General features: G+C 42.4%; 1 protein-coding gene across 7 annotated transcripts in view; it reads left to right on the forward strand.

The window, feature by feature from the left end:
• Window positions 1-18,241, forward strand: part of MBD5 (methyl-CpG binding domain protein 5) — a 126,123-nt gene that overhangs the window by 32,938 nt on the left and 74,944 nt on the right. For all 7 annotated transcript variants that reach the window (XM_032189794.1, XM_032189795.1, XM_032189796.1 and 4 more), the window contains exon 2: window positions 11,244-11,341. The gene's annotated coding sequence lies outside the window, so the exon portion shown is untranslated. The remainder of the gene's footprint in view (window positions 1-11,243; window positions 11,342-18,241) is intronic.

Below are 18,241 nucleotides of genomic sequence, written 5' to 3' on the forward strand. Positions count from 1 at the left end.
CCTCCAGAAGCCGTGTTTGTGTGGCCATTCACTCACAGGGATTCCGGGCAGATGATTTAGGATTATGGTTTCTGGGTTAAAATGGGGCCGTGCCCTGTTTGTCAGAGGCACCTGAGCGCGCCGTTGTCCTGTCTCTGAAGGAAACGATGGTATAGGAAGAAGAAAAGAGAACGGGCAAGGCAAGACTTACCAGCCTCCATATATCTGCAATTGTAAACAACTGAAGCTAAAAAGGAAATATTCAGGGTAGCGTAGGGCTTACAGCTGGAAATAAAGCAGTGAAATGAAGAGAGAGAAGATTAAGGCTAAATGTCATGAAAGAGCAGTCTGCAACAGGAGCGGTTTTTCAGATGAGTCCTCCAAAGAAAGCAAAGAGAAAATGGGTTTAGGACAAAGGTTCTTTATCCATTCCTCCTTTTTTTTCCTGCTTCTTTTCCTTCAGCTTAACCACTCCATGTAAAATAGGCTGAGATGGGTACATAAAAGAACGTGTTAAATTTTTGAGGCCTGAATGTGAATCTCTGCATCCCGGGGAGCTGCTGTGCCGGTGCCTGGATCCTGCGCGGCCCTACAGAGCCAGGGCCACAATCTTTGCCATCAGGAGCTCGCGGTGCCAACGGGTCGATGTTAGCAGGTCTCTGCTCACTACCTCCAGTGCTGCTTTGTCGGAATAAAAAGCTCCAGGTAGTGTTCAGGTTTCAAATGGGGTGAAAAGAGGGGGTTAAAAACTGGGCTGCAGCGGGTAGAGAAGAAGGGAGGAAGGAGTGAAGCTCTTCTCGGAGTTTTGCTTTCTTTTTTGACGCTGCCGCTTTCTGTGCCGTCGGCAGGCTGCAGATGGTGATTCCAGCAGTAATTTGGGCTGTTTTGGTTGAGATTAGAATCAGTCTGAACAAGCAAGCGGTGTTTGTGTATTTGTGGTCTGCTAACCGCTACCAGGAGGTAAAGAAATAACAAACCCAAATCCTGAACTTCAGCTACGTAATAGATTAAAGAAGTGATGATTTTTAACAGGATCACGTTTTGACACAGATACTCCTCACTTAGCGTTCTGCAGCTTTTGATGTCAGAAACGTCTTTCCTTTTAGCAAAGCAAAACCAGTTGTAGCTTCATCCCCAGTTGTGGTTTTGTTTTTGCTGGGGTGAGAGGATGCGTGCACCGCGTCCTGCAGAAAGTCCTCAGGTTGGTTCTGTTGAGCTAAAAACGAGAGTTTTTTTCTAAATTGGTTTGAAATCATTACAGCTATCGGTATCACCTTGTTTCCATTATCAGTAAGATAACGGTAAATGTAGGTTATTTTCTCTGGGCTTCCTTCGCTTCTCTGAAGCAGAGCAGTGTTGGGCTGAACTCAGCAATGCGAGGGCTGTGCACTCCCAGCCGGGTAAAGCAGCGTAGCCTGGCTGAAACCAGAGCCCAGCCTCCCTCCGAACCTCCCACGTATTTGCTCTCTGTGCCTGGAGAAGAGCTGTTACGTGATATTTTGTCCCGTGTAACAAAAATAGCTAAATCTTGTGAAGATTTCAAACACTTCTCCTTGGGCTCTGACGCCTCTCTGCTGCCCCAAGAGGGCCTTGCTGGAACGCAGACACTTCATCTCCCTTTCTTGGAGAGCAACCTGCCTTATCAATGGCTTCCATAAAACAGCATTTACTGTGAATACTCCTCCTGGTAGGCTGTGAAGAGACAAACTGCATACCTGATCGGTCTGGGTGCGAGGGAAGTTTTAAGCACCATAATCCTTGTAATTCCTCCTGACGACTGTGAGACAGGGAAGCGATGATCGTGGCTCTCCTGGGGGGGGTGTCTTAAAAATTAACAAGGTCATTTTCTTTACCCCAAAAAAAAAAAAAAAAATCCAAATGCCATTTCGACCAAGTGGGAAGGGAATATTGCTTTTATCTGCTTCTGACTTAATTGGCCGTGCGCCTGTTGTGGAGATGGCGCCGTGCGATAGTGGTGCCACTGACACACAGGGGTGCTTCTCAAAGCCTTCGGAGGAATCAGGCAGTCTCTGTGAAAGCTTTTCTTGAGCAGTGATAAGATGGAAAGAGTAATGACGGAGACCAAACTGATAAAGGCGGAAATATCAAAAGGAACAGCGGGATAAAGCCAGAATTTTTCAAGCTGCATTAGAGCCATCTTCAGAGCTGGAAGGTCCGTTCAGAAGTTGCCTACATCGCCATCCTTTAATAGAGGATGCTCTTTTCTCTACAGCAGAGCAGAGACGAGTTCTCAACTGGATGCATCTTAACCAGAGGCGTTGGCCAGCCCGAGTCAGGCTGGGTGCCGAGCCGGAGCCACGCAGTGCGCCGTGCCTGCTGCCCAAGTCCACTTCGTTAATAGTGCAAATCTGCAGCCCAGCTAAGCTGATTAAATGGCACGCTGGGTTTGACACACAGAGACGCTGTTGGTAAGCTGGCAGCCGAATTTATTGGAGGGGAAATGTGGTTTGAGGAAAAAAAACACAATGTCCATCCAGAATGATGACTTTCATTATTTAAAAACAAAAAAAATAAATACTAAAGCTTTTTTTCAATGTGTCTAGAAAATCTGTCTTTCAAGAAGGTGGGATTTCATCTTTTATTTAAGCAAGGGAAGAATACAAGCACAACTTCAAACAAATTCAATATTTAAATAATAAATAAAATGAGATGATTGCATTTGAGAAGTATTCTGAAGTTTCTAAGAGTGATCTGCAGGTTGCAGGGGACCGATCTGTCCATACTGCGTGCATAGCTGAAAAGGAAGATAAATTCCTTTCTGTTAGTAATGCAGTCATCTGACAAGGTATTTTTTATTAAATTAGCCCCACGTAACTGAATTGCGACTGATGCCTTTTGTGGATGCTCCTGAATCATCAGCTAAATAGCAGCTGATCTAGGGTTGGCAAAAGGAAGAAACGAAGTTTTGGAAAATGATGCTCGTGGTTCCTGATAGTAATCAATCAGAACGGGATACTCGTATGCGCTTTTAAAAGCCCTGTCATTAGGGGAGGGCCCCAAATCTTTCGTCTGTTAGCAGAGGAAAAAGGAATAGTAAATCTGGTCTGTCCTTTGAGCTTAAACCTTGTATGGATCTTTGCACGTTTATGTCTATATAGCATCTATCTATTAACATATCCCTATATAAACATATCCAAATGATTAGCATACACATACGTTAATAAACTTAGTTCATATGGGATTAAAAAAATCACTTTCCCAACTGTTTTCTAGCATTTCTAGCAGCAAGCACAAAGCATATACCGATTTACCTGACCAGCTAGAGAATTGTTTTCTCCTGTCATTTCCTGTTTAATTCCTGCTTTTGAGAGCTATTCCTTGTCTTTAGAAAAAACCTTTCCTGTGTTCTAGGGGTCTTTTTCAAAGCAGCGCTCAGACAATGAAAGGTTTTGGTATTTAGGGCATGTCCCCAGCTTTCATCTGCTTTTCCTTACCTTTCATGTTTGTTTTTTTTTTTTTTTCCCATTGTCAGAACCTGCGGTGCCTCCTCCTCGGTATCCCTGGCAGCAGCTGGTAGCGTGTTTGCCTCAGGAGGTGGGCGGCCCTTCTGTCCATCCTCTGCTCCAGACATCAAGGGAAAGAGAAAGCAGACAGTAGTAGGTATATATGAGGCTGACAGAGTGGGCTCAGGCTTATGGATTTGCATACACACATTTAAAAACATTTTAATCTTTACAAAAAGCCATACTCGATTTGAGTTTGGACGTGCCCTCCTAATATAAAGAAATGCGTCTGGTAAAACTTGTAGGGTTTTGGAGCGCTTGTAACTTGTTTCTGGGAGTTTGTCAGAAGAGAAATCTGTTGGAAAACCAGAGATGATAAAACGTAGGCAGAAATACTCCCTGATCTGGGAAACTGTGCAAAACTCTACACGCGTATTAGCAGCTGCCTACCGAAGGTAACATGCAGAAATAAATCCTGATAGCTGCAGTTCTCAGATTTTATTGTAGCGTGTTTCATAGCCCTTCCTTCCTTCTGGTTCCTTTCTTTGAAATTAAGTAAGATATTCACAAGCTCATGGAAACACCCGTGGAGTTTTACCTACTGGTGTCAAGCCAGCTCGTTCGCTTGTGTTAAATTTTGAAGCGGATGCTGTGCGCGAGCTCCCGAGACAGGAGTTTTTCAATGTCACCAAGACTTTTTGCAACGTATATAAACTGAGTGTTTTTACACATCCATGGGAACATATGTTTTGAAGTCAGTTGCGGTGACTGGGGGAACACAGAGCTGTGCAAACGCAGGGGAAGTCCTCGGCCTCGGCAGTAACCCCTGCCCAGGCAGAGCAGCTCACAATTTGCACAGCTCCGAGTGCGTTGCATGTGGAAACCCAGTGATTCTTGGCTTAATAATTGTCTCCTCTTTCAGTTTCGCTTCTGTTTTGTTATGTGAATGGAAAAAATAACGCGTTTGATGAAATGAAGTAAGGGGGAGGATTTCCGTTTTTAAATCTTCTGCCTGGAATGCTTCTTGAGGATCGGCAGTGCCCTGCTCTGAATCCCCTGCCACACATCAGGAGCTCTGGATATGCACACAGCAGCCTTTGCCATCCTATTTTTTGCAGTGCCATGACCCCATGCACCTCTTCCTTTCATGTTTGTGGGTTTTATTTATTTATTTATTTATTTTAATTTTTATTTTTGTTTGTTTTTTTATGTCAGGTAGGAAAGTCATCTGGCACAGATGAGCTCTCGAGTCTGGCTAGAGGTGAAAGAGAGCTGTTGGTATCCAGAACGGTGCGTGTTACTGGTGCTATCAGACACGTTATTGGTGCTCTAGTGATAGCCCTGCAGCCCTCCTCTTTTGGTGCCCAGTTTTCTACAGAACAGGAGCACGCTGCCTTTTGCCTTCTGAAACGTGGTACAAAGCTTTGCAGTTTGCTCTGAGTAATTAAGCTTCAGCTAAATGAATGGAAAGATGCTGTTGAATGGAAACCCTTGCAATATCAGCCAATTAATACAATTTTTCTGTTGCGTTTGATTGCCTTTTCTGTTCTTAAAAGAAGACAGAAAATAAAACGAGAGGCGTAATCTGAAGAGAGATGGATTTGCTTTTCTTCTGCTGCGTAATCACCGCAGATTCATACATTCTTAAACTTCTAGCATTTTGTGCCTCTCCTAAACGTTTCTAATTTAATTTTGGAGATGAATCTTTCTTCAAACAATTGAGGCTCAACGCTGCCATTTTTTTCTGCTTTCAAAGATCGTCTCTGAAAAGATGTCAGGGTTTTGTGTGCTGTGGAGTGTCCCATCAGTTTTGGTTCAGTGGCATGATTTCTGGTATACGGTGTCTGAAAGCACGAGAATGCTAATTATTTTATAATAGTTAATGTCAGTACATACTTTTCTTAACATCACCCAAAAATAGAACTTCAGTCCACGTATAACACCTTGGGAAGTTGTAAATATAAGTACCGATAGGAAATAGCCTTTCAAAAACCAAAGCTTTGTGTCTACGGTTCTGTAATAGACTTCCTTCAGTCTTTAGGTCTATGTTTAGAAAAATTATTACTCTAACATCAGTTCTCTACAGATCTGTTAGAGGCAGAGGCTGCCCTGCAGCTATAAAAGGCTGTTAGAGGGCTATCAACTGCCACGAATGGGAGGCGAGTATTTGTGGAGCCACCTCAACAGAAGAGGAAGAACACCGCCTTGTAGAGCCCAGTAATGCTTGCACAGTTACAAGAAATAATTTTCTCTTTTCTATCTTCAACCCAAAAATAAAATCTGGGTAGTATTTCTGTTTCTTTCATTCAGTTTTCGTGATTTATGTGGTTTCACATTTTCAGAAGACTTTGAGCCATCTTCACGGTGTTATAACGACAAGATTACGGTTGGCAGAAATTTTGTGTTTTGTTTCCATCCATATCACCAACGTACCAGGAACTCGGGGAGGTCACTAAATCACTCCGCTGCAGTTTTGGGTTAGTAAAGTAAGATTTCTGCCGTCTTCACATGACTTGGGAAGTAAATTAGATTTAAGAGCGTGTTTTAAGGTATACTAGATGCTTGGATGAATGGCCATATAGATGCAAAGTGTTTCCTCTTGTACGTGGAAATTTTTAAATGGTCAAACCCAGGTTTTTGTGAGGTTGGAGATGTGGCCTCGACAGATCTGAGCAGTGAAAGGTGAGGTTGGTGTGACTGATCTCTCAGCTGATATTTTAATAAGCCCGGCTACAAAGGAGTGCTCGGGTGAAATGTGAATAGATCTCATGGATCTCATTACTTCAACAATGGTTGCTTAATTACAAATACACTGTATATTTAATAAACCCTGCTCATTTTCAGAGCTTGAAAAAACAAAAAAAAAACAATTGCTGGGAGCCGGGGGCTGGCACGAGGGGAGAGCCCGAGCCCACCGGAGCCCCGCGGGTGAGGGCAGCTGCAAGGTGAAAGGCTGCCTGAAAACGTCTGCTGCTGGGTTCACTTCCACGCATTCAGCATCTGCTTTTTAAAACAGCTCCATTTTAAAATAAAAATATTTCAGCTCGGATATTTCCCCCCTGTATCAGAGTAGACGTAAGCCTTGCAGAGTTCTGCAGCTGCAGCCTTCCTGCGCACCACAGACCAAGGGGGCTGGGTCCCGTTAGCTCTCGGAGCTGTCCTCCTTGGGACGTGTTACTCGGCGTTCGGCATCCTCTGGGATTTCTGGCCAAGTCCACAATTCAGGCCAAAGGCCAATGTTTTTTTTTACTGCACTTCTTACAAGCAGGATTTGATGCGATTGCACAAGCAACGTGAAAACGTTCGGTTCCTTCAGAGGTGGCTTCTAAGAGCAGAGCCCCGGTTCTCCTGACTTAGTTTATAAGTTTTTGGAGCTTCGTATTTTTATAGTTTCCAGAGATGCGCACACAGCCTGGGGCCTTGCTGTCCTCCAGGGCACGGCCGCTCATCAGGCGGTCTCAGCAGAGGGTTTACCTCTGCTCCCTCCTGCAGCGCGCTGCTGGCGGGTTCGGGAGGCTCTTGAACTTCCACTTAAAACGTTTTCTTTTCTCCTAAAGCTGATCAGGAAGTTATATCGGTGTCAATAAAATGGTAAAGAATGGTTAAAAGCAGGACGAAGCTCGTTCTTGAGAAAGTACTGGAGCAGTTATCAGTTAGCTGATCTCACTGGTGCTTGCTGCTCTGACAGAACCAAGACAAGGCAGGCCTCGTTCATTTATGTCTTGCTTTAATCTCTTAATTTTAAAAAACACCGAAGCTGTGTTTTTGCATCGTTACGAAACAGCAAAGAAAATTTGATGATTTTCCCCTAATTTTTTTCCAGTGGCATGCCTTTGCAACTGAATTCAATCCGGTTGTGTCTTCTAAACCAGGAGGAGAATTTAACTGTGACAAAGATCTGCTCCGTGCATTTCAACTCTACCAGTCCTTAAATTTGTCACTTTAAAAAAAAAGTGACCAAAAAACAAGAAAGAATATAAGAAAAGACTTCAGTTACTTGCATATGACTAGACAAGGATATCATACACACCAGTTTCTAACGTTTTCTGTGTATGTTTATTTTGGGGTGCAATAATCTTTGTCGTAGCTCATGTTTTTTCTTACAAGTACCAAGAACCTCCCCCAGGCAAGTGCCTGATGGAGATGGCCAGCCTTTGGAGCGATCCTGTAGCAGTGCCTCTTGCTCCTATTCCCTTACCTAAAAGCAAATGGGCTGACGTGCTGCACCTGCTCTAGCCGCTGGCTTTCTTTCAGTGCCTCAACATCTGTGTGAAGCTCAAGCGTGTTTGTCAGCCGTGTAATTTGAAGTAACGCATGTAACTTCATCAAAGTTACTTTTGAGTTATGCCGGTGCCGAATTTGGCTCTTTCAAGAAGCTAATTTGCTGAAGCAAATGCAAATATTTAATTCCTGAGGTTACAGTGTCTTTTGTTTGCTTTTGTGATACTCTAATTAAAAGCAAACTCCTGGCGCGGGGCGGATGCGGACGGGTAGCACGAGCCCAAGAGCAGCGAGATTTCCTCCTCGGAGCTCCAGACAGGGCCAAAATCCAGTCGAGGGATCAGGGTGGTCTGCTCCTATAACGCCCAGAGTTTGAGCTACTTCATGAAATGTTTGAACAACACTTTATTCCGTCTCAACAGTATTTATAGCGGAAAATGTACCTGATCCCAAATAACACAGAAATAGAGCGCAGGAACTATTTACGGTGGGAACAAATGGAAAGCTAACGACGTTAGAAAAACATATTGATGTTTTCACATAGCTGTGCGATAAAATGCTTAGGTTAAAAATAAATCTGAGGGTTTTAAGGCTTAATAGCACCCACAAACATAAAAAATATCTAAACGCAATTTATTATATTTCCCAGTGATTGATGGGCATTTGCTTTGTTTATTCCGATGTGTTGAGATGGTTTTGCTTCTTTCAAGTTGCTGTTTGGGAATAAGTTAACAAAATATATTTGGGGATTTGGAAAGTTTCGCGTCTCAGAAGAATGTAAACGTTGAGTTGTATCTAAATAAAAGAAAATGCTTTGTCTCCAGTCCAGGAAGAAATGTAAAAAAAAAAAAAAAAAAAATCAAAACAGCTTCTTGCATTTGAGCAGAGCCATATGTTTTGTGGGTTGGCACCAGACTAGTGTGCAGAGTCGTGTGGAACCAAATCTTCATACTCCAGGATATTTAGAGGAACAACATTCAAAGCAAGGTGCTGGAGAACTGAAGGGAAGGATAATGCCCAATTCCCTTCAGATGGAAAATGCCTGCTCTGAGTCGAGTTTGTGAGCGTCCCTCTATTTCCAGTGCCACGTAACGGCGTCTCCCTCGTGTCAGCATCAAAAGCTATACGTGGATCGGATATTGTCAATAAGATAAGGTGCTGGTAAGAAGAAACGATATTTTAATTTCATCGGGAAATTCACGTAACGGGAGATGAGATTATATTGACTCCTCCTGGCTGCTGAGATGATGATAAAATCACATGAAGGAAAAAATAACTCAGTGTTGGGTACCGTGCAGTGAAACGAGCAGGCCCCAAGAGGTTTACGAGCTTCCCCTGAAACACGCTTCAGCACAGAAGAAACTTTTTCCCTTTAATGCAGTGCTCCAACTCCTTGCAGAAGGCTAGGAGGTTATTAGAACAAAATTAATGATATCTTCACAATTATTGCAGCTTTGGAGGAGAGAAAGACGATTAAATCAGAGCAGGAGTAACATCTGCAATGGGAGTGGAGTTTAAGGGTCTGGATTTCGGTTGTGCAGTTCAGTGCCAAGAAGAAAAAGGAGAAAGGAGCAGAAAGGAGCATCTATTAATACAAACAGCAAAGTGAGAACGAGCTACTCGGCAGGCAAAAAAAAAAAAAATCTTTTCAGTGGCGTTTAAAAATTCTCTGGAGCTTTGGCTATGGTTCAACTTAAGGAAATTGGAGGCTAAGTTTAATGGGCAATTGATAGAAAGCCTCAACACTCAGCTAGATGCGCAAAGTCCCTTTTAGGGAAAACAACTCACAGGTTCTGAACCGCTGTGAAAAATGGTTGTGTAAAGCGGCGCAAGGAGAGGTTGCATTTGTTTCCCCGCAGCTGCTTCCTGGTGTGTTTTCTCCCTTTAAAACATGTTTTTTCCCCCAGTCCTCAGTGCAGCTTGTGGCCCCAGACCCAGCTGTCGGGAGGTTGGCTTTCTGCTCCCAACCCACCAAGCAGCATCTTCCCTTTGGAGCCTGTTAAACTGATCTGTTCATGGATTTCCTTTTGGCGTGTGAACCCCTCCTGGCTAGTAGAAGCTGCTGATGGTGTTGGAGCCCACAGCGAGTGTCAGGAGCAGGCTGTCCCCAGGGCTGGGGTCTCCTGGCTCATCACACAGCCTGCTGCACTGCCCCTCGGGGCCCTTCAATAACCTTAGGTTCTTGGAAAAGCTTTTTTCCATCCCTTTTTTGCCCCTCGACCCTACGGTAGGTGGTAGCTGGCTGCGTGGTGGCAGTGTGCTGGAGCAGGGTCGCTCTCAGTTCCTGCACGGCCACTTTGCAATGCCCTGAGAAGGTGATTTTCTATCTGGAGCTTCCCCCAGAGCAATCCATCAGCTCAGAGCTTGGCAAGCATCAAGGCGCAGCGTACATCCAATTTCTTTTTCATATTCTTCATTAGAAAAAAAAGAGCTAGCGTAATCCTGGTGGCCTCTACAATTTATTCCAGGGACTGATCTGTCGGTTATTTTGCTCGTATATATTTATATAAATTCTATTTTAAATTTTTGGAGGAATAGAAAAAGGAGGGAGAGAGAGAATGTCAGTGTAAGAGTTTGGTAACTTGTTTTGAGGAAGTCGATGTGGACGGTGTTTGTTCAGAGCTGATGGGCGTTGGGGGTTGGATTTACGTCAGGAGAAACAAACACGGTCAATTCAGGTAAAGCATTACCGTGAAGCTGAGATGAAATTCTTTATCCATTGAGAAAGGTAAACTTGGTCTTTTTGGTATTCGAGGCGTTGGCCGCTTTGGCTCTAGCAGCCTGGCTGCTCCACGCAGAGCGCTGAGGGATCCGATCACCTCCCCCGCGTGCCCTGGCTGCTGACACTTGCATGGTCCAGGCTTGCAAAGAAATAAATGAGTAAACAGATCAATCATGTTAAAAAACAAAATAAAATCAAGATGAATGAGTTGCCTGTGTTGAGTTTTGTTGTTGCTCTGCTCCTACCCTGGCTGGAGTCGGCCAAAGTCTCTCCTTTGCCTTTGCCCAACGTGGGATTCCCGAGAAAGGAAACCCAAATGGAAGCCGCTCAGGAGAGGATAAAATTATTTACAAGACAAAAGCTTTTTGACTTGATTAGCCTTCTAGTTAATGGCATCTGTGGCTAAATGAAGACTGAAGGATTTCAGCAGTGTCGCGGCACACGGTGCTTCCACGGACACCGTCAGGGCTCGAGTTTGTGTGCGCCGGGGCTGGGAGAGGTGACTTAGAGTGGGCATCAAACTTGGTCTCATGTCACCGCAGAACTTCTCTTTTGTAATATTTCACTTGGGGCATGATTGCTGGCGTCGTTACTTTCATATAAATATAGTGAATTCCTTAATTTTGATGTATTTAACCTTAAATATATTAACGTGGAGTCCTTGCGATAGTAATGTAGCTAGGCGCCTTCCCACAGAATGGCCATCCTGTGGGTTGCTTTTAGCAGCACCTGGTAAATTCACGTCTTGCACACAGTACGTATTGCAGCTCCTGCCTTCTCAGTGAGTGAATGCTAAAAAACTAACTCTAGTTGCAACTGCCCTGGCTTATGTGCTGTTTTGTGGTGTTTCCCTTCAGATCCTTATTGACGATGGTGGTCATTGGAGGTATAAATATTGAAGAATCTATCATTTACAGACAAGATCTTTGAAATCTGTTTCCTTCAGACAGCAAAGGTAAGTAAAACATCTATATTTTGTAGTTGTATATAATAAGTTCTATACTTCTTGTACTCATAAAAAAGATGAATTAACAGCAGCTGGCGTGCAGGAGCCTGGCTTCACTTCCAACAGTTAATGTTTTTTAGGGAGTTTATTTAGCCTGCTAATGTGAAAAATAAGCTATGTGAAAGGTGCTCATGTTTTTTCCTCTGTTCAGCTACAAGAATGTGAATCCTTAGCTCGCTTGTTGTGCATTTAATATTATTCAAGTTATTCCTTATTCTTTCTTTAGCAAAAGTCTTTTTTGTACCGCAGATCATTTGCAATATCTGTGTGTGATATTGATCGTGGCCAGGCGTACCTCATATGTCGAAATCTGAAGAGTGTTTCAGGCTGGGGATTACTTCTCAAAAAAATGAGAGTTAAGCAGGGTGAAAAAGCCAGCAAGGCACTCAGTAAGACGGTGGTCAATCTGTTAAAGTTTTCTGTGGCATTTAGAGATAGAATTTCTTTTAGATATTAGTTAGTTAGAGACATGAATCTGGTGCCCGCTGAACTTGTAGTGTGCATTTTGAGTCTGTGGACTTCTGATCACCAAAAGAGATGTCAGCTACTGAGAAGAGTTCCCTGTCTATTATTTTGTCTATTTGTTATGAAACCAACTATATCCGACACTTAGGAATTTGTGGGAAGAATATTTCTGTTATGGAAATAGAGCTAATTTTCCCAGTCATTATCTGCTGTTAATTTAATGTGTGGCAATATCTGAAATTTAGTGATGATTATATGGTAGTAGATTTTTGGTTAGCTGTACAGCTCAGCTATGAGCAAACCAATTAAGATGTAATTTCAGAATATAATTGAACTCCTAATGGGGCACTTTAATTCACTTGAAATTTACATATTTGCCTTTTTTTTGTTTTAGTAGACAAGTCCAAAATGAGGGTACAGCTCCCTCTTTGAACTCATGAGTGCAGCGACTTCATCTTAGACTTCCCAAACGAAGTGTGAGAAATCCTCTTGAATAGGAGGATGGGATGAGCTCACGAACTTAGTTCTTACTCAGTTCTCCAAGTGTGAACTTTGAATGGCTTTTTTTAATTTTTATTTATCTGAAGAATAAAGCTTGGTGCTAGGGTGCTGTGGCACCAGCGATACTCTTCACCTGCAGCACGACACCGTGTGATGCCGTACAGTGAAAACAAAGCTACTTGGTGCAAAGTTTGCTTGGTATTCAGACCTAATTTTCTTCCTTTATGAGTGTCTGGGCAGCCACGATCTGCTGAGAAAGAGCTTGTTCTGCAGATCTTTATTATTATTTTTCAAGCAGGATGAACAGGGAATGCTCAGAGCTGGCTGACAGAGGTTCAGGGCTGGGACACCGGGGCAGAGACGCGTGTCTCACTTCCCCGGTACCAGAATAAAGTCCCCCATTGCTGTAGGGTGTGCAGTGTATTTGTGCTTTACTTCCTCTTGAGTCTCATCTTACATAAGTCAGAGGTTTCGTATGACCTGCCCCCTTTTTGTTTCTTTTGTTGTTTTTTTTCCCTTAACGGGTGGTTTTTCAGCCCACGTTTAACTGCAGGGCACTAAAGCAGCGTGGGACTCGTGTCACCACGTGCTGTGGACACCAGCAGTAGTACCTGGGCTAAGGCAGCCCAGCTTCCACCAGGTTTTGCCTCGTTTGAGGTTTTCCCAGCTCCCAGATGATGCTGGAAGAGATCTGCAGATGGGAAAGAGTTAAAAAGAGTGGCATGCATAACTGAATGACATGACCTAAAATAAGGAAACAAACAGTGGCTGTTTGTTAGAGCCAGGCTCAAATTAAGAAAGAAATGAAGGCAGTTCTCTTTTTTTTCTCTTTTAACCCCAGAATGGAAGACCCTTTTCATTTACAAGATAAACAGCACTGAGCTGAGAGAGGTCATTTATACCTCTGCCATGCTGAAGTTGAATTTTGTGGCTTGTTGCTGCTGTTTCCTTCGAGAATAGCCTTTCAGTAGGATTTCAGTTGTTGTAAACGGGGGAACTGTGACATTTGGTAAAGATACAGCAGAACAATTGTCCATGTTCACGTTTGGGTTAAGAAATAGTTTTTGCATGTGAAAAACTGGGACGGGGAAAGTATGTCTGTAAGGTTAATGTTTTACTCGTTATTTCCCTGAAGTTTTAATATGTACGTGCAGGTAAACCTCAGGAAGCTTCGAAAAGCTTTCTCAGAAAGCTTCAAAAGCTACAAAATAAAATAAAAAAATAAAAATAAAAACACACAGAAAAAAATAGCTCTTATTCTAAGCATCTTAGCTTTAATTTGGCACTCTTTTTACCTTTTACCTACCAGTACTAACCTGGTCACAGCTGTGCAGGTACGTGCAGCCACCGTTTCTATTCCATTTGATCTATTTTACGTGTAGGGGCTCTCTGTTTAATGCGCATTACTGTGCTTGCAGGCTAATACTTCCAAACCTTGGTGACCTTGGTTCACCCACTCGTACCTTACACATCATCCCGCAGTCTTTAATTACATGATAACATGCTATTTTTCCCTACCAAAGGGAATCCATGCATTAAATAGCTGGCATTTCATCAGTGTGCGGCTGTCTGGTGGTTTAATTGTTCCGTGTGGTTCCTCATCTGTACTGAACAATTTTCAAACCTTGCTATGAGGATACAGTGAGGAACTTGCCTTTGTTTGTTACTGTATTCTTTAGCAACAGGTTTTCTCTAAGAGTCTGACAAAACCCAGCCCGTGACGCCCAGAAGATGTTGCAGAAACGTTTTCAGGTCTAGGAGCTTTCCTTGCCAACTCTTCTGGTGGGCTGCTGGGGTTTATGGACTCTTCCCAGTGGCTCTAGGAGTGGGGTTCTCAGTCCATGAAGATTCTTTCATTGAGGAGAGAGCAAGAACAACGATTCTTCATCAGAAGTGTAGGAATTGAAAGGATAGGAGGCCTTAGCATCCTTCTTTCGCATCCTGCTTTCTTTTCCTCTTTCTTTTCTCCACACCTTTTGGCTTCCAGTTCTGGTTTCCTACGGAGCCATTTTTACACTTTTTACTCCTCGTACATCTCTTGTCCTGCCTCTCCATCTTATATGTCCATCTTGTCTTCGTTTTCCTTCTCCCTCATCCAAGTGATTTCCAATATCAGCTAGTTTCTATTTCATTATCCATCCTTGCACAGCACCAGAGTTCCCACATGTCACTTACTTCCCCAGATTTTATTTCCATTCTGGCTCTGGGCTTAAACCCCTGTTTCTCAGGGCATTGTCTGCAGGAAGGTTGTGCCTTCTGCCATGCTCCCAGCTCGGCTCCTGTTGCTGCTTCAACGTGACCGAAGTGCTACGGAGCCTCAAAGCCTGCCTCACCCCCAACCCTGATGCAGAAAGATCAGCCTCTGTCCTTGCTACAAAGCGTCTGCACACTGAAATTTCACGTTTCAAAAACTGCATGTTTCAAAAAGCTTGAAGTTGTGTAGTAGGAGACAGTTTGGGATTTATGAGTGGTTTTAATGCACGTGTAGCGGTCTTAGCATGAACGCTGGGTTGCCTCATCCATAAACTGAGCTGGCACTTATTGATTTGCGCTATTTATTTCAGCACGTGACAGAAACCAGAATTATGCATTACGAGTCCCCAGGTTTTTTTCCTGTTAATCACATGGAAGGGTGCAGCAGTGTAGTGGAGAAATCCAGCCTTAATAAAAGGGGAAACTCTTTATGCAAGGTTAGGAAGCGAGGGTGAGGCTTACATCTGCTCCTCGAGTATTTTAAAGAGGACGTGGAAAATTCGGGTAGCTCGATCGAATTTTATATTGTGCAATAAACTGATAACCATGTTTAGTCCCATGTGCCATCTCCAGCTGCAAGCCATGTAGTCCTCGAGAGCTTCCTCAGCTGCATAATGCTGGGGCTCGTGATGTATCCCTGTGCAGAACCAGGCCTCGCTGTCCAAATGTCAGAATTTATACATCTGTTTAATTACACTGCAGTATATAACGTGTGGCTTGGGGGGGCTTGCCCAGTGCTTCTCTGAATGGTTTGTCTTCGAACCGTGTCGTTCCTCATGTTTTCACTGAGATTATTCTAAGACAGAGAAGGAGCAGAGTTGTGTTGCATCATTCTCCCTCCTAGAGCAGTCTGCAGTCCAGATTGAGGGATGGTTCCTCCTGAATTGTCATTAAAACCAGCGAGCCCAGTTGGCTTTTCGAAGGCCCTGATGTTTTATTGAGAACAGTCGATTCTTCGGCTCTCTCATCTTTTAATGGGAAAGGGTATTTTGGTGAAAATCCAAGTTATTTTCTGTAATGCAAGATAAAAAGAAATTACACCATCATAAATTCAATAAAGGGAAACCTACTAAATTTGGAAGTTACTTCTACAGAAATTTTGAGAAAATATGTTTATATTTCTCTATAATATACTTTTAGGCATATATATATATAATAAATATATATTAATACTTTTAGGTATATTTTAGAGCTGAACTTCAATGCATGTTCTAAATATTGTACATTTCATAAGTCATTCTTTGTCTTGGCAGAATTTCGTTATTTATTTATTTTGACCTCTTTTGCCAAGTTTGTCACACTTCTTGCAGTCTGCCGTGGGTTTGTTTGCAGTGGTTCCCCTTTCTTTTCCAGATGGTCCTTCCGAAAGAATTTTCAAATCAAATAGGGGCTGGTATTTTATCGAGGCAGGTACTGTAAATAAATGCTCCATACTGCCAGGGCTTTCCTTTCTGAAAACTTGGGACTGAGAGCACCCTGAGCATAAGTAAATGTTCCCACACGTTTTTATTGTTGCTCAGTGGTTTTAATAGTTCACTTCAAAGTTAAATTTTTAGGTAATGCAGTAATTTCTGATACTGACATAAATCTCTCAGAAGTAATTTTATAGCAAAACTGTTAAAACTCACCTTTTAATATGTGTTTTCTTATTAAAGCAAGGTATACATGCACACATTTTAAATTAGCTGCCTAAGGGCTAGCTTCAGACAGTAACCTGGATGTCTCCAGAAATTGTTGTGATTTTTGTTTGTTGTTGTTTTAATTATTATTTCTGTTCATGGTGTTAGAAAGTTTTACAAATATCAATCGTTACGTTTTCCTGTAATACATCGAGAAATTGTGGGGAAATTTAAGCCGCATTGTCGTTGTCCTGCAAGTGCTAGGTATTTAGAATAGCAGTTAATAAAGCTACTTTCACTGCTGGCTAATTTTACAAAATATTTAAAGGAAGAATGCATTTGGAGTGTAGTGTCTAAGATAAACAGAATTATTCATGTCTGTTGTAACAACAAACCAGGTTCAGATCCTTGATTTTGCTCTCAGAATTCCACCTGAAAACCCAGTGCTCTAAAGAAGAAACTCAGAGGTAGCAAATCTTAAATTTTGCTGTTAGTGGAAACCTAGGAAACCATGGGTTTTCCTGATGTGAAGATGGCCTGAAGGATTGTGGAGGTTTGTTTTTATTTTTTTTTTTGTATTCTTGTTTTTTCCTCTCCACGTTGCTGTTTTGCTTTGCTTTCCCCTTACTCTAAATTCACATCCTCTGTAGGTTTGGGGGCTGAAAATCTGTGGAAATGGTTAAGGAAAGTGGAACTGGTTTGCAGTTGGTGCGTTGAGCTTGGGTCAGCTGCCTTTATCCAGATCCGATCTACTGCTCTGGGAAGCGTGTGCCTTAAGTAGGGCCGCCACTGCCTTCATTCAGTGAGAAAGGAGAGCTTTGAAATGCATTCCTGCTTTTGTTGTTTTATCTTTAAACGAGGTGTTGTCATTTTTCAGATTCTTAACTGGCTTCTATCAGCATATTTCTGCTGAAGGGAAATATCTACCCCAACTGATTGCTGCTGATCTGAGCGAATGTCACAGGCATCTCTGCCTCTTCCCCTAGAAAGATCCCCGTTCAGTGAAATGCTTTAAATTAAAACAAGCGATGCTTTTAAATTCAAGCTCATGAAAAGTTTCTAAAGCCATTCTTCCTCTGAAAACCTGTGATGATGGCCCAGAATTATTATTCAACACAGGATTTTTTTTTCACTTTATTTTTTTTACCACATTCCTGAAAGCGATTGATGAGATAAGATCTTCACCCAGCTGTTTCAGGAATTCTTCCAGTTTAATTTAGCCTCCCAAACTGCGATTTCATCACTCCAAAGGATCCATTAGGATTTGTTTAGTTTTAGTAGTGTATGAAAAGCAGTAAGTACCATTCTGAGAGGGGGGAAAATACTTGAGCTGAAAAGGACCGAAAGGAAAACTAAACTTTCCATTGGAAAAGTATTATGACAAAAACTATTTTTTGACCAACTTCATCCCTTTGAGTCCTTAATACAGGAACTGAAACTGTTTAGGGCACAGATCTCAGCATGAATTTACCAAAGTAGGTGTAATGTGTATCAGATTAATGTTGTTTAGAAAGCAAATTGCTATTATTTTTATATAAGTAACACATAGATGTTCACCGCTGAATCCCAGGTATGATTTAAAAGTTTATGAAAAGGTAGATAGGTAACAATTCTCATTTAATTGCCATTTTGACAAAAGAAACAGCAAATTGGAAAGGAATCCTGGCCACAGTTGCATCTTCAATAAGAGGCAGAAGAAGAAAAATTGTATATAAAGTATATTACCTGCATTATAATGTATAAAATTTGACCTCACGTAAATAATTCTAGGGCAGTGCTTTTGCTTATGCTACTAATTCTTGTTTAAAAGTTTATGCAGTTACAGTGCAGACATTGGCTCAGGTATGTATCTTTTTTTTTTTTTTACTTTAATTGCTTATTATCTTAACCCCACTTTAGGAGTTTGAGTGGCAGCAAGTGAGGTTCCTGTAGCGTAGATTTTGTAGGCAAATGAGCAGCTGCCAGGAGCGTGCTGGCAGCCTGCAGTGATGTGATGTGGAGGTGTTGGGCT

The sequence above is a fragment of the Aythya fuligula genome, chromosome 6 (assembly GCF_009819795.1).
Source record: "Aythya fuligula isolate bAytFul2 chromosome 6, bAytFul2.pri, whole genome shotgun sequence".
In the NCBI taxonomy this organism is placed as follows: Eukaryota; Metazoa; Chordata; class Aves; order Anseriformes; family Anatidae; genus Aythya; species Aythya fuligula.